Genomic DNA, 19,148 nt, shown 5'->3' with positions numbered 1-19,148 from the left:
GTAGGCCTGGACATCAAGAATAATACCATGGGCACCTTATTGGGAGACACAGATACTTATGAAGGAAATTTAGAAATAAATCTGGGACATATATTTTTACTGACTTCTGAATCCTGAGATATTCACCTTTCAATTTTTGGTTTCTAGATGTCTCAGTATCAAGCATAGAGTAATCTTTTGATTATAGTAAATCTGATTTATCATTAAATTGAAAACATAGCCACAGGGAAAACTGTCAAAAATTATTTAAATCCTTCTGAATCTTGAAATATATCCTTTGAAAAATTATTCATTTAAATAGCTCAGAGATTATTCCCTTTAAGATTAAGATTTAATTTGTTCATCTTGTCTACAAGGAAATAGATATACAATGAATTATAAATATAATGAAATACATATAATAATATATAGAGAGAGATACAGATATAGACACAGTGATCCTAACTAGACATGTCAAAACATTGTGAGTTTTTTTTCTTAATAAACAGATATTTTGAAGCCGAATATAATATTTTACAAGGGAAATTATCATTCTTTATGCACCATTATTTTCTTATTGATTGTTTTTACACCTTATTCCTCTAACTGCAAATATAATTATATCATATGAATACAATTTATACAAAGTATTAGTCTGTTGACAATTTCTGACTCTAAACAGACTTTGCCTGTAGGATAATTTTTATATGATCTTAATGGAAATTCTTCAACAATACAAACTAATAAATCAAAGAAGGTAGAACCAGCAAAGGTCACTCATGTTTATCCATGATTTCCATTGCTAGCCAATATGAAATAATATGGGGATAGATTTAACCTCTTGCCTGAAATAACTGAATATCCAGACAAAATATATGAAACAATAATTTTCAATACATTGAACATCAGGCAACTAAGGATGGTGATCCTTGAAAGACGAGACACAAAGTGAGACTTACGATTGCCTAAACTTACTGCCTTGAGTTTCCAGGTAGCAGTGTGATGGGAGTGGGGGGAGGGATTTAGGCAAAGATGACTTGCTGAATCAAGGAAGTGAACTTGAGATTCCGGGAGATGAAGGAAACTAGAATTTGTGGGTTATTTTACCAGAGAAGAGAGAGCTTTACAGAGAACTCCAAAGATCTGCAGAAGGTATCCCTTTAAGTATTCAACAGGGTATTTGATTAGCACATAGGCTAGAGAAAATTATCCAATGTTGGGGAATGAACTATCTGAAAGGATTAAAAATAATAGTATCTGGCAGTCACACAGGGCTGAAAATAATACCTATCTTAAGTGGACTGGACTCTTAAATCATGGAGCACTTGATAGAGCACAGAGAAGAGTTTTGCCTTAGATGTGAAGAATAGTAAGTTCTAGACTAAACACTGATTTTTTCCCCTCTAGCAAAACCTAAAAGCAAGGCCTGAAAGGATCTCTTTCCAATTATATTAGATGCCTTCTAGAGCAAAGCTGAAGATTATTTATAGGAATACAAAAATATCTGGTACCCAACAAGGTAAACGATATCCAGGATACAATATAAAATTACCAAGAAGCAGGAAAATATAACCCATAATGCATGGAAAATCAATTAATCAAAATGGTCTAGTGCCGGAGTCCAGCTCCAGTGGCGGGGGTGGTGAAGCCCGAAAGGATGAGACTGAGTCGGCGTATGGAGAGACAGGACACAGAGTCAGATGGCGGTGGTCTCTCCATACGCCGACTCCGTCTCATCCTTTCGGGCTTCACCACCCCCGCCGCTGGAGCTGGACTCCGGCAGTCTAGGAATTAACATCGATGTTAGGATTAGCAGACTTATAGATATTAAAACTATATTTCATATATTCATAAAAGATAAGTAGAGAAATAGAAGATATGAATATGAACAAAATTGAGGTTGTGGAAATAAAAACTATACGGTATGTGGTGAAAAACACACTAGATGGGATTGATGGCAGAAAAGACACCACATTAGAAACTATCCAAAATGAAAAACAAAAAAGAAAAAAGGGACTAAAAGATTAAATAGAGCATCAATTGACTGCCAGAAAACTTGAAACACCCTAATATATGACTACTAGGAAGATGGGGTAGAGGAACTGAAAAGGAAATTTGAAGAAATTAAAGTAGAAAACTTTTTATACTTCATACAGATTATAAACCAAAAGACCTAATAGTTCAAAACATTCCAGGCACAATAAACAAGACATATCATAATAAAATTAATCAAAAATGATGATAAATCCTTAAAAGCAGCCAGCAGAGGGAAAAAAAAAACATGTTATGTACAGATTTTTTTATTAAGTTATCATTGATATAGACTCTTATGAAGGTTTCACATGAAAAGCAATGTGGTTACTACATTCACCCATATTATCAAGTCCCCCCCAAACCGCATTGCAGTCGCTGTCCATCAGTGTAGTAAGATGTCACAGAGTCACTACTTGTCTTTTCTGTGCTACACTGTCTTCCCCATGATCCCCCCCACACCATATGTACCTATCATAGTACCCCTCAATCCCCTTCTCCCTTCCTTCCCACCTGCCCCCCATACACACCTCTCCTTTGGTAACTGCTAGTCCCTTCTTGGAGTTTGTGAGTTTGCTGTTGTTTTGTTCCTTCAGTTTTGATTCATTGCTATATTCCACAAATGAGGGAAATCATTTGGTACTTGTCTTTCTCTGCCTGACTTATTTCACTGAGCATAATACCCTCTAGCTTTATCCATGTTGTTGCAAATGGTAGGATTTGTTTCTTTCTTATGGATGAACAGTATTTCATTGTACATGTACATATTGAAGATTAAAATGTGTGACAGCAGGTTTTTCATTGGAAATAGTGCAAGTGAAAAGACAGTGAAGTGACATATTTAAAGCAATAGAAAGAAATAATGTCCCTGCATACTACAAACAAGAACTTTTTTCAAAAGGAAATGAGAATTAAAGACTGTTTCAAATATACAAAAGCTAAAATAATTCATAATTAGTAGAATCACACCATAAAAAATGTTGGTACCCCTCTGTACAAGGAAAATTATGCCAAGTGGAAATATAGATTTACACAAAAAAATAGAATTACAGGCAGTATTCTCATTGATTTTAGAGTAAAATAATTACATAATAGCCAAGAAACCAACATTAGTTTATTTGATGCTAATATTTTTTAATAATAAATTATTATAATAAATTATAATTAATAAATTAATTATTTATAAGTAAAAAATAGTAATTGAATATCACATTAATTTTGAGTCTATTATGATGTTAGAAGGACCAAGATAAAAAGGCAGATAATTTGGAAGATTATAAAGGAGATATCAGAGGATTAAGAAAAGATTTCTCCAACATTAAATATATGTTGTCAGATTACAAAATGAAATTGGTTTAATAAATAATAAAGTTGGCTGTTCTAACAAGCATTTATCTGTAAGTATTAAGGAGGAATAATATATTTTTATCTCATCCAAATGAGCATTTGTGTGGACATTCAAGTGTTATTTTTGGATGTAAAAGACCTGTATTTTTGGACATACAAAGTCTACTGTTTATATAAGAAACATATATAATATTTAAGGAAGTACTCCACAAAATAAGAACATATGTATATAAAAGAGAACAGACAAAAGAAACATTGAAAGCTAATATAACCCTCGGTTTCTTATTCTTTGAACATAGTCCATTATAAGACATGAGTTAATGATATGAATTCATTTATTTTTCTCTTCACTCCATTATAATACATAATTCCAAAGGGTAATACTATTTTTAGAAATATAGTCAGTAAACACAGCTACTAAAGACATATGTTTCTAGAATCAATGAACTGTCAAATTGCAGACTTGCATGGTTTCAGAACTGAATGTGAGCATGTAAACACTAACAATAAAAACTGGGATGAAGAGGTAGAGAGGTGGGAAAGAGAGAGAAAAAAATTGAGGAAACTTTGTACTCAATATTAACCATTTAAAGAAATATCAGGCACACCTGTCTACAAATGGAGCATACTATAATCTCAGCACTAAACTCCTCAACTTTCATGGCAAGGAAGCAACAGGCCTCTTTACATGGTGAAATCTTCCTTCTATTTCTAAATAATAGTTCTCTTTATTCATGTATGTATGTTTGCTTTAAAGCCTATTTACTGGTATTTACTGGTATTACATTAGCTTTGTGTAGCCTAATACCTGTCTGGTGTTCTCTTCCCATCCCTTTTGCATCCCTTTGGTTTTATTCTTTATGTATTACTATGTTTTAGGATTTATAAAAATAGTACTTAGAATTTCTTGCATTAATTCAATAACATATTTTAAGTGGCAAAAACATATGTGAGTTAACAAAATCTCCAGTTAATTAATATTTATATTCTCTTCTCAATCTCCCTCCCATCTATATTCCAAGTCAATTTTCCATCAATTTGCTCCTGTGCTATACTTACCCAAATGCCCTCAGACCAAGTAATGTTGGGAAAACACTCCTTACAACCATGAAATTTGTAGGGTTGTTGCACAGTTCTTTTACCAACAACTTTTTTAAGAGTAAAAATAATTCTAACCTCTAGTTCAAGTCTGACTATGTGGAAATAGATTAAAAAATATATTTATGCATTTTTATTTTATGTTTTAGGTAGATTGAGGACCTGAATTGGACTTTAAATTTAGAGTTACTTTAAATTTAAATTTAGATTCACTGTATTTTATCTTTGGAATTTTAAAAACATAAAGGAAGGCCTATTTTAATCAGTTTTCTAAATTTGAGAAATTCTGAGTAGTCCTTTTATATAGGTTGAGTTCAGGAGAACTACAATCATTAGGCAGTAAGACAGATATGAGCGGGATGAAAAGAGGGAGGGACCTACCAAGAACTCAAGGTGTTAATCAGATAAAGCCAGAGAGCAAGAAAGGACTCACAAAGTCAAAGCCCTTTGCAATGTAAGTTCTTTTCACATGCTCTGAATCTGGGATGACCTTGAGACTTGCTCCAGATAATGCAGGTGAGATAGGACGGAGACATGGGACAAGCACCATTATTAACTTTTCCTTTCTATGACAAAAAATGCCAAGAAATAAATAGTATAGTATAGAATAGGAGGGACTCCATCTGAAGGCTAAGATTCCATTTTAAAAACCAGGGAGTTAGGAGGTAAGATTCCCAACATATTCTTTGGTAATCAGCCAACAACCTTTCTTAAGACAGGACATGCAGTCTTAACTGATACATTTCCAGTGCTTGAGGGAAATCACTATCTTGGAGAGGAACCAGATCAATAAATTCCTGTGTTAAGTTTGTCTTATAGAATTATCTAGAGGAATAACTGTGGATAGTGACATAATATATCTCACCAGAGAGAGACATCATGAGACCACAAGTCAAGCCTACACCTAACAACCTCCATGCCCACCCTTTGCTCCATACTTGAAAACCTTAAAAGAAAGAATCCTAAGCCCTTAAGTGTGCCTCTTCTCTGAGGTTGCCCACACTTGCATTCTTTAAGTGTGTCACTCTATCTGTCCTACTTCAGATAAGTAGGGAGGGGCTGCTGAGAGCTCTGATTTCCAAGTTCCTGTTGCCTGGGTGACCTGGATGGAACTGCAGCTATACTATCATGCTCCTTAGAGGCCTCCCTGAAAATCTCCTTTCTTTGTCTTTGGGAAGGTCTCAGAACATATTCTCACTCTATCCATAGCTCTGTGGCTGTCCCAAATCCTGGGGAGGTAAGGGACGTAGTTCTCACACCATATAGATTCAAGAGGACACTAGGCACCAGGTAGCACTGGCTTTAGGAGTTGGCAGGGGATGTGCCTTATGCCAAACAGCAGTTTAATAAGCGTCCCTTATTATTATTCAAATAAACCTGCATTTGTGTGCCTTGACTCCTGCCCTTGGAGTGTATTCAAATAAAACTTTTGTTCTGCTTCACTACTGTGTCTCTGTCCTTCAGTACTTTGTTGTGGTGCGGACAAAAACCAAGAACAAGCTCAATCCCCCAACACAATGGGGCTCAAAATTAGTTAATACTTAAAGTTAGTTCATTAAATCCTGTATATAGATAATTATAGAGTTCTATGCAGAGAAATATATGTTATAAATTTTGAGTGAATGAATATATTTCCTCCACAAATATTTTAACAAAAGTATTTTTACTTACCAGGCATATTAGTTATGAAGTATAAATCCAGTGATGCCAGGGTTCTTGTCCACGAAGTCAAATAATGAGCTTCACAAACACTCAAGGTAGGAGAGCAAGGTACAGGCATTTATTTAGAAATAAAGTGAGAGGAAAGAGCTCCTGGCTCATGCTAAGAGGGGACAAGGGAGCCCAGGGTGGTGCATTGTCAAGGGGATTTATAGGCAGTTGAGGATTTTGGGGAATTGAGGGCTTAGGGTGTGGACTTGTACCACCTGCCCTGCCCTCAAGGTGGGCTGGGTTATTGTCTGTTTGCTAGGGCTGTTTACAGTGGAGTCACGATTTATGCTGAGATACCCTTGCAGAACACTCAAACATTCCAGGCCAAGTTGCTCCTGGCCTTTTGACCTTTAACTGATCTCACTGAAGATGTCTGTATTCTTAGTCTGGTATCTTTACCCCAGAGAATTAGTGTGATCTTGACTTTGCATAATGCTGAAATCAGAGTTTCAATAGGGACTTTATTTACATTGTTACATTGCTTTGACTGTAAATATCTTGTCTTGCTTTTTCCGGAGGCCTTCACCCTACTCTGTCTAAGCCCATGGTCCCTGTGTTATTCCCCTCTCTACAGATAGCGACCCTAGCTGCTGCTAGGGAAAGGGGGCGATGACCACTCTGGCTGCTCCATGCTGAGAAGGGGTGCAGTAAAGGGTGCAGTTAGGTCTCCATCAATGGTCAGTTGAGAGGGCCTCAAAACATGGGCACTTCTATTCCAGGTTCATTTCTATTACTATTTGTAGTTTTATGGCTTATAGGCAAGATAGAACAAATCATGTTATTAGGTTAAGTAGCAACATCTGGAGTCAGATTTTCCATTCTGGAAGGACAAACTTGATGAGATTAAGAATGCATGGCTGAATATGAGGACCAGAAATAGTAAAACATTAATTGAAATGATAGGAGAAAACTAAAACATCTGGAAAAATCATAGCCAGATATTTTGAAGAAACTAGAATTCTGGATCCAGTTTATGTCCCAACGACTATTAGGATTTAGTAAAGATAAAGCTGCATTATTGAAACAATACTTTTCTCTAAAATCACTCTCATTTTTATTAGAAGTAACAAGATTAAGAAAATATTTAACACTTGGCTTTATTATTTGCATAAGTGCAGCAAGAAGAGCAATTGATTACATAGGCTCTTTTAAATATGCTTTGCTGGAACTTTTTAAAAGGAATTTCAGATTGGACTTTTAAAGGCCTCTCAGGACCAGAAATCCAAGCCAGACTTGCCATCAGGTTTTGCCTGCAGTACGTGTAGATTTGTGTGAATTCCTCTCTTCTTGAGGTCTCCAAGACATCCTGAGGTTCCTGCACCTGCCAGGAAGTGACCTTCCTTACTCACCTGGTAAGGCTGCTGGGAACCCTGTAAGCAAGATACCAGACTGATTCTTCCAAGGAGCTTTGTTGGCTCTATAAAGTCAATCTTAGTTCCTTAAAACTGTTTGTCCATATCTGAGTTTACATACCTGTCTCTCAGGTATGACATTCCAGTCAAAGCCTTGGTAATATAACCTGTGTTTTTAATTGGTCATCTTACAAGGAAAGCAGATTCTTATTGAACTTATGCAAATAAACATACTGCCATGAAATATAAAAAAACAGTCACTGAGAGTTTTTAATTCTGGAGGGATCAGGTTAGAGAGAAAGATAAATGTATCAATTCTGCTTATAAAGATATTGTCATTTACTAAACTGTTGTCAGCTTAAAAGAAAAAGCTTAAAACACTTTATCAGCAACATTTGAAACAAAAAGCCACAAAATCATCTTCCTTAGTTTACTTAATCCTACATAACCAATACTGAAATCTAGTTCTTTACTAGTTTAGGAATAATAAAACAGTGACTATAAATGACAAAAGACTTACACATGACAATGGTTAAAGATCTGATGAGAGGTTACTGTAAGACAGTGACATAAGGAAATTCAGATATTTCTGTAACACAAAACATTCAGTAACAAAGTTTGGCATCTTTCCCTTTGACAGTGCTTTCCAGGTAATTAAGCAGGTAATTATATATCAGATAAATAAGCCAAATACTTTCCCCAATGAGAAAAAATTCCTCTGACATGTTCCAGGGGTCCTCTGGAAAATTTCAGAGTTAACTAGAAGTAAAAGCACCTTTTTGAAATTGATTTTGGGAAGTTGTCAGAAGAAAGTTTCTTTGGCTCTTGCTTAAATAGGATCATAGGTTGCCATGAAGCAATACTTATCCATTTAATCAGAATTACAATAAAATATTAAAGACAAATACAGAAGGTTACACAGTACTTAGACAACTCATTGAGACTTTAAGCATGAGAAACTGCTTTGACAAAACAATTAGAGAACACTTTGCAATCTTTCAACATTAAGAGCAGACTAACAGTTTAAGAAAACTGTTTTTTAACTGAAAACAAAATTCTAATTTTGTTGTGTACTTGATATCAAGACTGATTTGCTTTAATTTCATATAGCATGACCATATTAAATTCTTCCACAAATTCTACATCCTTTTACATTCAGAGTTCTCCCTCTTTAAATAAACAGCTGTACTTTAGAAAAAAGTTACTTTCTTTTATCAAAAGACACATTCTTTAGCATGCAGAAATGCTTTCTTTATTACTTTAAGTAGCTTTAATTAGAGCTTAAAACCATTAGGTACCTTAATTTTCAGTGAACACTGAGAAGTAGGCTGTTGTACACTGTTATACTAGCATTCTTTAGATTGACAAATTTATGAACACATTTTATAATTTCTGGAACCATGTGCTTTACAGCACAATCTCTCACTAAGCACAAACTATGTCTAAACTTAGCAAAGCTTTAAGGTTTTAGGTTACTACAAAAATTCTTAGGCTGTACGTAGGTATACACACTGTAACACACAATTATAAAGATGTTCACTTGTTACACTTAGTTCACTCATTTCTAACAATTATGCTAGATTACTTACAAAACCTTTACTGAACATTAGACAAAGTCAAGCCTCTAAGTATTTTATTCTTGAAACAAGTAACAGATAAAATCAACTTAAATGACTTCAGGTAAACTTTAGGCAGCTGAAAACCATAAGGACAGATCCATTTCAGTTCAACTTAAAATAGCATTAATGCTTAATATCTTTTATTACAATTTTCTGGAAGTTTTAGAATGCCCAATTATCATAAGTGCTTGTCTTTAAATAAATTTTTATTAATACCATCCGGAGGTAGAAAAATCTTTCATTTGCGCACTTAGACACACAAACATACAGATTGGGACATAATAACTACAGTTAGCAATACTTTTCAAAGAACATTTACACAAACAGATAAACTGATACAAAGATTTGAGTTACTGATATCCAATTGCCTTCTTTCCTTTTAGCTTATTTGACTGAAAGTATCTCAGTTTTCAAGAATATACTCTAATGGAGAGCAGTTTACCTAACTGGGTTAAGGTCTTAGATGGCCCCAGACTAACAGGGCCAATGAAGGCTCTGAACTGATAAAGACTGTGTGTGTCCAGGGGGCTGGAAATGAAATGCAAGTACAACTCAAGCACCAGTCATTTAAAGCCAGGCTGTATTGTAAAAGATAAATTTATTCTCTTTCAGGGAGTTTAGTTTGAAAACTTCCCAATTTTAAGGATAATGATGAACCCAGTAAGTAGAATAGATTTTCACCAAAAAAAATTAGAAAACTAGTCCTATATTGTAGTAGTTCATGGGACTTTTGACTATTTTCCTTCCTTGCATTAAAATAAATTTAGCTGCATAACCTTATTATATTGTATACTTCTCTCAGGGGCCAGGCCTCTCCATTAGAGAGTTTGTTTTGAGGCCAGGCTGGTGTGCAGAAGCTAAGGCATTTTTTTTGGGTTTAGGGATTGAATTGCTCCCCATTCCTCAGAATGCATGCCAGAGGTGTGTCTGGCTTTAAACTTGAAGAGGATGCTCCCACCTGGGAGAGAGAGAAGGACAGATGTGCGACACCTGGTCAGCCTTTGTCTGTGAGGGTGTCCCCTTGCCTTGGAGCCTGGGTGACAGTGGTCAATCACCTCCTCTGCCAGGCCTACTGGATTTAACCACTCCTTACCAGAGTGCCCTGCACCTTGCCTTGATTCCCCTCTTGCCTTCCTACTCAGCAAGAGTCACCTCGGAGCTTTGGATTTAGTGGGACCTTACCAGTGTGCTCCTACTTTAACACCTTCCAGGAGTCCTGATCCAGACTCTAGTTTCTCTGCATGGGCTTTAGCATAGTACACTCAGGATCATTCCTTGAGAGCCCCCTGCCTGTCCGCTAAGTGCAGGAACCGTATGACCTCTGGCTGCCAGAGCCTTGGTCAGAGTCACAAGCCTGTTTTGCTTCCCTAGGAACAAAGAAAAGGAAATACCTAGCTCCAGGATGACTGCCTCTAAGGAAGGGAGATCAATAGAATAGAGCCATTTACATGTTGGGCTCAGGGTTCAGTTTGATTACTTCACAGACTTCATTTACATTACACAGAAGAAGTTGGCACAGGCCTAGGAGGACTGATTTGAATGGGGAGCAGGTGAACATTTTCCAAGGCCAGAGATGGTTCAGAGCCTGCCACGGACACTTAAGGGAGGGGGTGTCTATACTCTTAATCACCAGTTTCTGCCACTGCATGGAAATTATCCTGCTACTCACTCACTGTAAGAAATCTGATCTGTGAGATAAGAGGTCAGGGGTCATCTGCAACTCTCGCATAGGCAGCAGCCTAGCTGGAGGTTCGCTCAGTGCCATCAAATGAATTGGCCTGAGCTGAGATCCGGGACCACTGTCTACTAGTCCAGTCTGCCCTCGGAGTTCACGGATTAGGATAGAAAAGTAGGAAACTGACTCAGCCACTCCCCAACATTCCCGTCCATCTGGAGTGGGGGATCAAGGAGTGGAAGAAACCGGGAAACCTTTCACCAGAGGCTTAAGACTGGTAGCTGATGATAATCATCTTTTAAGTGGCTGATAAGTGCCCAGACATATTTTGTGAGATAAAGAGTACAGCATTAAGTCAGGAATAAGAGCAAAGCAGAGATCTCCTACCTTGCAGTGGTGAGCATCGGGGTTCATGAAATTGACAAAATTAGAGGCACACATAGGAAGTGTAAAGGAAATAAAGAGCATCCTTGCCTCAACTAGTGGCCAGGGTGGTCCAAAAAAGCAGGCTGGAAGTCAGAGACAGAGACAGAGACAGAGAGGCGCTCTATACAGATACCCAGTTGGGCTGTCGGAGTCTGATTCCAGACACGCAGACCTTTGAGAAGCCCCTGAAGTGTAGCCTCAGCCTAGACTCTCTCAGTTGCCCATGGCTTTCCTCAGTCCCTCACATCCAAGGAGATGCCTCTGAAAGGGAATCCTGGCCTCCACTCAGTTGACATTCCTGGCTCCCAAGAGAGATGGGGGATCCACTGAGGGAGATGCAGGGGAGCCTGTCACTCGAGACTTTGAGATTGGTAGCTGGGCTAGTCTCACTCAAGTGGCTGATGAGTGCCTGATGTTGTGCGCCATATAAGGCTTCCTTCTATAACGACAGTGAAAGAAAAGGCAGGCTTGGATTCTGATACTCTCCTCTGAAGTTACCCCGGAGGAGCCCCCAAAGATGATGGTGGGGTTCTTGTTCACGAAGCCAAAAAGTGAGCTTCACAAACACTCAAGGTAGGAGAACAAGGTACAGGCTTTTATTTAGAAATAAAGTGAGAGGAAAGAGCTCCTGGCTTACACCAGGAGGGGACAAGAGAGCCTGGGGTGATGCATTGTCTAGGGGATTTATGGGCAGTTGAGGATTTTTGGGAATTGAGGGCTTAGGGTGTGGACTTGTACCACCTGCCCTGCCCTCAAGGTGGGCTGGGTTGTTCTCTGTTTACTAGGGCTGTTTACAGTGAAGTCATGGGTTATGCTGAGATACACTTGCAGAACACTCAAACATTCCAGGCCAAATTGCTCCTGGCCTTTTGAACTTTAACTGATCTTACTGAAGATGTCTATATTCCTAGTCTGGTATCTTTTCCCTAGAGAATTAGTGTGATCTTGACTGCATAATGCTGAACAGAGAGTTTCGATAGGGACTTTACACTGTTACATTGCTTTGATTGCAAATATCTTGCCTTACTTTTTCCGGAGGCCCTCACCCTACTCTGTCTAAGCCCATGTTCCATGTATCACCAGTACTTATTTGAGTTCTTGAAAACAAACCTCTCATTATTACAAGAAACTTTGCTTCCATTGTTAGCAAATAGATTTTGACACTTACATATCTTTAGTATAATATTTGAGTGTTATTGTTTTTATATTCCATTTTTTTATTCTAGGTCTAACTTGCTGAAGACGATTCTTCCAAAAATCTTTCATCAAGGGCCCAGTATGGTTAAATTATACTACTTTTCTTGCCTCACAATCACCTATTCCCTGTTCTTCATGCATAATTTAGGTTAACACCTCCACCCCTTGGAAATTTGGATATGTTATACCACTGATTTCTTGCCCTTATGTGGCTGTTGTGATATATACTGAAAGTGTAAGTCTTATTTTTGGAGGTAATTTGCAGCTTCCTTTTTATCTCTAAAGATTTTAATATTTTGTTTTTCATTTTGTGATTTAGAATTTTCAAAATATTTTGAGTATTATATCTGAAGACTAATGTCTTTTGTCATTTCTAGAAAGTTTTATACCATTTTATCTTTGAAAAATAATTCCTCCAAATTCTCTTTATTCTTTTCTTGTTGTTATTTGAAGAAAATTATGTTTACTAGGCTCCCCCCTTCACCAAGTCCCCCCCACACAGACCCCATTACAGTCACTGTCCATCAGCATAGTAAGATGCTGTAGAACCACTACTTGTCTTCACTGTGTTGCACAGCCCTCCTCATGCCACCCCCTACATGCTAATTATACATGCTAATCATAATGCCCCCTTTCTTTTCCCCTCCCTTCCCACCCATCCTCCCTAGTCCCTTTCCCTTTGGTAACTGTTAGTCCATTCTTGGGTTCCATGATTCTGCTGCTGTTTTGTTCCTTCAGTTTTTCTTTATTTTTATACTCCACATATGAGTTAAACCATTTGATACGTGTCTTTCTCCACCTGGCTTATTTCACTGAGCATTATACCCTCTAGCTCCATCCATGTTGTTGCAAATGGTAGGGTTTGTTTTCTTCTTATGGCTGAATAATATTCCATTGTATATATGTACCACATCTTCTTTGTACATTCATCTACTGATGGACATTTAGGTTGCTTCCATTTCTTGGCTACTGTAAATAGTGCTGCAATAAACATAGGGTCACATCTGTCTTTTTGAAACTGGGCTGCTGCATTCTTAGGGTAAATTCCTCGAAGTGGAATTCCTGGGTCAAATGGTATGTCTATTTTGAGCTCTTTGAGGAACCTCCAAACTTCTTTCCAAAATGGTTGAACTAATTTACATTCCCACCAGCAGTGTAGAAGGTTCCCCTTTCTCCACAACCTCGCCAACATGTGTTGTTGTTTGTCTTTTGGATGGTGGCGATCCTTACTGGTGTGAGGTGATATCTCATTGTTGTTTTAATTTGCATTTCTCTGATAACTAGTGATGTGGAGCATCTTTTCATGTGTCTGTTGGCCATCTGAATTTCTTCTATGGAGAACTGTCTGTTCAGCTTCTCTGCCCATTTTTTAATTGGATTATTTGCTTTTTGTTTGTTGAGGTGCATGAGCCCTTTATGTATTTTGGGTGTCAACCATTTATCGGATCTGCCATTTATGAATATATTCTCCCATACTGTAGGATACCTTTTGTTCCATTGATGGTGTCCTTTGATGTACAGAAGCTTTTCAGGTTGATATAGTCCCACTTGTTCATTTTAGCTTTTGTATCCCTTGCACAGGGAGATATGTTCATGAAGAAGTCACTCATGTTTATGTCTAAGAGATTTTTGCATATGTTTTTTTCTAAGAGTTTTATGGTTTCATGACTTACATTTAGGTCTTTAATTCATTTTGAATTTACTTTTGTTTATGGGGTTAGACAGTGATCCAGTTTCATTCTTTTCAATATAGCTGTCCAGTTTTGCAAGCACCATCTGTTGAAGAGACTGTCATTTCCCCATTGTATGTCCATGGATCTTTTATCATATATTAATGGACCATATATGTTTGGGATAATGTCTGGAGTCTTTATTCTGTTCCACTGGTCTGTGGCTCTGTTCTTATGCCAGCACCAAATTGTCTTGATTACTGTGACTTTGTAGTAGAGCTTAAAGTTGGGGAGTGAGATCCCTCCCCACTTTATTCTTCTTTCTCAGGATTGCTTTGGCTATTTGGGGTCTTTGGTGGTTCCATATGAATTTTTGAACTATTTGTTCCAGTTCACTGACGAATGCTGTTGGTAATTTGATAGGGATTGCATTGAATCTGTATATAGCTTTAGGCAGGATGGCCATTTTGATGATATTAATTCTTCCTAACCAGGTGCATGGGATGAATTTCCATTTGTTAGTGACCTCTTTAATTTCTCTTAAAAGTGTCTTATTGTTTTCAGGGTATAGGTCTTTCATGTCCTTGGCTAGGTTTATTCCTAGGTATTTAATTATTTTTGATGCTATTGTGAATGGAATTGTTTTCCTGATTTCCCTTTCTATTAGTTCATTGTTAGTGTATAGGAAACCACATATTTCTGTGTGTTAATTTTGTGTCCTGCAACTTTGCTGTATTCTGATATCAGTTCTAGTAGTTTTGGAGTGAAGTCTTTAGAGTTTTTATGTACAGTATGCTGTCATCTGCAAATAGTGAGAGTTTAACTTTTTCTTTATCAATTTGGATTCCTTGTATTTCTTTGTTTTGTCTGATTGCCATGGCTAGGACCTCCAGTACTTTGTTGAACAACAGTGGTGAGAGTGGGCATCCCTGTCTAGTTCCCGATCTCAGAGGAAAAGCTTTCAGCTTCTCGCTGTTCAGTATGATGTTGGCTGTGGGCTTATCATATGCAGCCTTTATTACATTGAGGTACTTGCCCAGTATACCCTTTTTTCTGAGAATTTTTATCATGTATTGATGTTGAATTCTGTCAAATGCTTTTTCAGCATCTATGGAGATGATCATGTGGTTTTTGTCTTTCTTTTTGTTTATGTGGTGGAAGTTGTTGATGGATTTTCGAATGTTGTGCCATCCTTGCATCCCTGGGATGAATTCCACTTGGTCATGTTGTATGATCCTTTTGATGTATTTTTGAATTCTATTTGCTAATATTTTGTTGAGTATTTTTGCATCTACGTTCATGAGGGATATTTGTCTGTAATTTTCTTTTTGGTGTGGTCTTTGCCTGGTTTTGGTATTAGGGTGATGCTGGCTTCATGGAATCAGTTTGAGAGTATTCCCTCCTCTACTATTTTTTGGAAAACTTTAAGGAGAATGGGTATTATGTCTTCTCTGTATGTCTGATAAAATTCCAAGGTGAATCCGTCTGGCCCTGGGAGTTTTGTTCCTGGGTAGTTTTTTGATTACTGCTTCAATTTCTTTGCTGGTAATTGGTTTGTTTAGATTTTGTGTTTCTTCCTTGGTCAGTCTTGGAAGGTTGTATTTTTCTAGGAAGTTGTCCATTTCTTCTAGGTTTTCCAGCTTGTTAGCATGTAGGTTTTCATAGTATTCTCTAATAGTTCTTTGTATTTCTGTGGGGTCCATCATTATTTTTCCTTTCTCGATTCTGATTCTGTTGATTTGTGTTGACTCTCTTTTTCTCTTAATAAGTCTGGCTAGAGGCTTATCTATTTTGTTTATTTTCTCAAAGAACCAGCTCTTGGTTTCATTGGTTTTTTCTATTGTTTTATTCTTCTCAATTTTGTTTATTTCTTCTCTGATCTTTATTATGTCTCTCCTTCTGCTGACCTTAGGCCTCATTTGTTCTTCTTTTTCCAATTTCAATAATTGTGAAATTAGACTATTCATTATAGATTGTTCTTCCTTCTTTAAATATGCCTGGATTGCTATATATTTTCCTCCTAAGACTGCTTTTGCTGCATCCCACAGAAGTTGTTGCTTTGTGTCATTTTTGTCATTTGTTTCCATATCTTGCTGGATTTCCATTTAATTTGGTTATTGATTCATTGATTATTTAGGAGCATGTTGTTAAGCCTCCATGTGTTTGTGAGTTTTTTTTCTTACTTTGTACAATTTATTTCTAGATTTATACCTTTGTGGTCTGAAAAGTTGGTTGGTAGAATTCCCATCTTTTTTAATTTACTGAGGCTCTTTTTGTGGCCTAGTATGTGGTCTATTCTGGAGAATGTTCCATGTGCACTTGAGAAGAATGTGTATCCTGTTCTTTTGGATGTAGAGTTCTATAGATATCTACTAGGTCCATCTGTTCTAGTGTGTTGCTCAGTGCCTCTGTGTCCTTACTTATTTTCTGTTTTGTGGATCTATTCTTTGTAGTGAGTGGTGTGTTGAAGTCTCCTAAAATGAATGCATTGCATTCTATTTCTTCCTTTAGTTCTGTTAGTATTTGTTTCACATATACTGGTGCTCCTGTGTTGGGTGCATATATATTTATAATGGTAATATCCTGTTGTTGGACTGAGCCCTTTATCATTATGTAATATCCCTCTTTATCTCTTGTTACTTTCTTTGTTTTGAAGTCTATTTTGTCTGATACTTGTACTTCAACACCTGCTTTTTTCTCCCTATTGTTTGCATGTAATATCTTTTTCCATCCTTGACTTTTTGTCTGTGCATGTCTTTGGGTTTTAGGTGGGTCTCTGGTAAGCGACATATAGATGGGTCTTGCTTTTATTATCCATTCTATTACTCTGTGTCTGTGTCATTTGATTGGTGCATTCAGTCCATTTACATTTAGGGTGATTATTGAAAGATATGTACTTATTGCCATTGTAGGCTTTAGATTCATGTTTACCAAAGGTTCAAGGTTAGCTTCTTTAGTATCTTACTGCCTAACTTAAATCACTTATTGAGCTATTATACACACGACTGGTGATTCTTTATTTCTCTCCCTTCTTATTCCTCCTCCTTCATTCTTTATATGTTGGGTGTTTTATTTTGTGATCTTTTGTGTTTCCTTTAAGTGCTTTTGTGGGTATTTGATTTTATTTTTTGCCTTTAGTTAGTATTTTTTGGTCTTCTTTCTTTGCTGTGATTTTATTTTCTCTGGTGACATCTATTTAGCCTTAGGAGTGCTCTCATCTAGAGCAGTCCCTCTAAAATACCCTATAGAGGTGGTTTGTGGGAGGCAAATTCCCTCAACTTTTGCTTGTCTGGGAAATGTTTAATCCCTCCTTCTTTTTTAAATGATAATCGTGCTGGATACAGTATTCTTTGTTCAAGGCCCTTCTGTTTCATTGCATTAAATATATCATGCCATTCTCTTCTTGCCTGTAAGGTTTCTATTGGGAAATCTGATGTTAACCTGATGGGTTTTCCTTTGTAGGTGACCTTTTTCCTCTCTCTAGCTGCCTTTAAAACTATGTCCTTGTCCTTGAACTTTGCCATTTTTTAATTATGTGTCTTGGTGTTGTCCTCCTCGGGTCCCTTCTGTTGTGATTTCTGTGTACTTCTGTGGTCTTAGTGATTATTTCCTCCCCCAGTTTTGGGAAGTTTTCAGCAATTATTTCTTCAATACACTTTCTATCCCTTTTTTTCTCTCTTCTTCTTCTAGTACCCCTATAATGTGAATATTTTTTTCTGTTTGGATTGGTCATAGAATTCTCTTAATATTGTTTCATTCCTGGAGATCCTTTTATCTCTCTGTGCATCAGCTTCTATGCATTCCTGTTCTCTGGTTTCTGTTCCATCAATGGCCTCTTGCATCTTATCCATTCTGCTTATAAATCCTTCCAGAGATTGTTCCATTTCTGTAATCTCCTTCTGGATGTCATCCCTTAGGTCTTGCATATTTTTCTTCATCTCCATCACCATGGTTATGACCTTTATTTTGAATTCTTTTTCAGGGAGATTGGTTAGGTCTATTTCCCCAGATTCCTTCTCAGGGGTGGCTGTCTGGGTTAGTCTGGTATGTATCAAATTCTTGTGCCTTTCCATGGCTATAGAGGTAGTTGTGAGGAGCTGGTGTGTGCATCAGCTGGGAGAATGTCCCTTCCTACTCTTTTGTGGCCTTCCTCTCCTGGGAGAATGGCAAGCCCTAGTGGCTTGTGCTGAGCAGCTTCGTACAGGCAGGGTCTCCAATTCTTGCCTGGCCACTGTGGAGTTAAGCTCCATGGTTGCTGTGGTTGTGGCCAGCCTCAGGCTGCTGCTCCACTTTGGTGTAGTGGTGGCAATGGGGAAATGTGAGGGAGGCTATTTGTCTCCATGAGGGTCTTCTGAGCTGCACTGCCACCCAGAGGGTTAGGGCACCCAGAGTTCCCCAGGAATCCAAGCTGCTGGGCTAAGTGTCCCGGGATGTTTCTGTCCAGCTGTTGGGTCCCTGTCCCTTTAAGACTTTCAAAAAGCACTCACTTTTATTTGTCCCAGGGGCACTGGCTGTGGGGACCCACTGGCAGATTTTACTTTCCCATTTCCCTAGTATCCAGCACCCCATGCACTGTGTGTCTGTGCTCTGGAGTGGATGACCAGTGCTGGGTCTTTAGCAGTCCTGGGCTCCCTCTCCCTCCCCTCTCTGACTCCTCTCCTCCTGCTGGGAGCTGGAGTGAGGGGTGCTTGTGTCCTGTCAGCTGTGGCTTGTATCCTACCCCCTTTGCGAGGCGCTGGTTTCTCGCAGGTGTAGATGTAGCCTGGCTGTTGTCCTGTACCTTCTGGTCTCTCTTTTAGGGATAGTTGTATTTGTTGAATTTTCAAAAATATATATGTTTTTGGGAGGAGATTTCTGCTGCTCTACTCACGCTGCCATCTTGGCTCCACCTCTCATTCTCTTTATTCTTTAATTCCACCTAAATGTTTAAGCTTGTTTGTTGTGCTTTGATTTCAGCAACCATTGTATCCTGTGAAATATAGTATCTACATTTCAAGGTTTTTGAAGTTAGAGGAATAGATACAAAAAACAATATCAAGAATGA

General features: G+C 37.7%; 1 pseudogene; it reads left to right on the top strand.

The window, feature by feature from the left end:
- Positions 1–1,679: 1,679 nt before the first annotated feature.
- The window catches only part of LOC130679652 (rho GTPase-activating protein 17-like), a 32,006-nt pseudogene continuing 14,537 nt past the window's right edge, over positions 1,680–19,148 (top strand).

This window comes from Manis pentadactyla, chromosome 11 (genome assembly GCF_030020395.1).
Source record: "Manis pentadactyla isolate mManPen7 chromosome 11, mManPen7.hap1, whole genome shotgun sequence".
NCBI lineage: Eukaryota > Metazoa > Chordata > Mammalia > Pholidota > Manidae > Manis > Manis pentadactyla.
Note: the sequence above shows the minus strand (reverse complement) of the source record. Positions and strands in the feature narration are given on the sequence as shown.